We start from the raw sequence: 1803 nt of genomic DNA on the forward strand, positions 1-1803 counted from the left end.
CAACGATCATATCCGTCTCCTTGACGGTATGCATGCCCTTGGTGTGGGGTTGGAGTCGTTCATCGTTCCACCCCTGATTCGTGACCATCTTCTCGACCAATGCTTTGGATTTGGCTATGGTCAGGTCGAGGAAGGCTCCTCCAGCAGCTGCATCAATATTGGCTCGAGATGTCATTGTGAGCCCGTTGTAGAAGCTTTGCAGGACGAGCCACTCGTCCATGCCGTGATGAGGACAGGCCAGGATGTATTCCTGCGGCCTCTCCCAAGCTTCTGGGATGGATTCCATCCCCATCTGCTGGAAACTTGTAATTTTCCCGCACAGGGCATTTGTTTTGCCCAGCGGGAAGAATTTTACGAGGAACGCCTTGGAGCATTTGGCCCAGGTGTCGATGTCCTTTTCTTTATAAAACCACTGTTTCAACTTTCCCAGGAGGGAAAAGGGAAATAGACGAAGCTTGACAACGTCGGCGGCGACACCCCGTATGACATCGGTGTCGCAGAGCTCCAGAAAGTTCTGCAAATGTACATTTGCGTCCTCGTTCGGCTTGCCACAGAATGGGCTAGCCTGCACCATGTTGATGAGGCTTGATTTGAGCTCGAAGTTCATGTCCCCGACATTGATGTTGGGGCCAGTGGCCTCATTGTCGATGGAGGGGACGAAGAACTCGCGGAGAGTCTTTTCAGCCATAGCCTCAAGAACGAGTGGTGCTTCCTAAATGGGTTTCTGTGCCGGGAGGATAGCGAGAGGAGGAACGACGCGAGGTCGTGCCCTTCTCACGAGCCTCTTTGGATTGTCTGTGTAGTTTTTCGGTAGGGAGAAACCGGTCATACAGTACCCCTATCTTCTTTCAAATCAAAAAATAAAAGAAGACATAAAGTGACATTAGCCTGAAAGAGTAAACACTATATCCAGAGTACAAGCTCTAACTTAATATCAGCACAATATCTTTGTTCACATGCTGTCCCCGGCAACGGCACCAGAAATGCTTGTTGACATTTCTTAGCGCAATCACTAGGAATGGTTAATTCCCAGCAACGGCACCAGAAATGCATGTTGGCGGTCCTTAGTGCAATCACTAGAAATGAGGGCGCCGAACCCATCCTAGCAACTGCACCCAAGGGGTGCCACTCTCGTGGTATAATCAATACGATTACAGATGGATCTGCAAGCGCATAGATATACCGTTGTAGCATTTCACCCGGAGAGTAAGGGTATCGTCATTTATTTGTGTCCCAAAGGACGTCAGCGGCAAAGGTATTGTACTCAACATTAACCATGACATTGTGCCTCAAGTAATAGGTAATGCTCTAATAGGGGTAAGTATAAATTAAGAATAAGCAAGGGTAATGTGACAAAACACACATCCACACTCCAAGAGGAAGGAATAAAGGAGAGAAACTATAAAACAAGGAACTACTCTATCCTACGTCAAGTCAGCTGGAGCTTAGGCTAGGTTAGGTGTCCTAATGCTTCTATCCAAAGCTGGGGTCATGCTAGATCATGGTTAGGACTACAGGTGCCAGGAAAATGGGATAGCGGGGAGAAGGTCCGGTACCAGAGTACATCCAGTCCCGTTACCTCTTTGCATGAACTCCTACACCAAACCCGAATGTCGGGGAGTACGCTAAACGCAACACCGCTGTTATGCCGGATGGACAGGGCTGTCACCACCTGCCGTCTACCCCAGTCACACCATGGAGTACGGTCATATCCGAAGGATCCCGCATACCCGAGCGGGGGGAGAGAGAAGTGTATGTGTGTGTATGAGAGGGGGGGAGAGAGAGAGTCCCTGTTTATACTAC

At 49.3% G+C, this 1803-nt stretch overlaps 1 non-coding gene across 1 annotated transcript; it reads left to right on the forward strand.

Moving 5' to 3' along the window:
- Window positions 1-218: 218 nt before the first annotated feature.
- Window positions 219-327, forward strand: LOC120663124. Its single transcript, XR_005670347.1, has one exon. It is a non-coding gene; the product is annotated as a small nucleolar RNA R71 (small nucleolar RNA).
- Window positions 328-1803: the final 1476 nt, after the last annotated feature.

Source organism: Panicum virgatum, chromosome 2N (assembly GCF_016808335.1).
Source record: "Panicum virgatum strain AP13 chromosome 2N, P.virgatum_v5, whole genome shotgun sequence".
Taxonomy (NCBI): Eukaryota; Viridiplantae; Streptophyta; class Magnoliopsida; order Poales; family Poaceae; genus Panicum; species Panicum virgatum.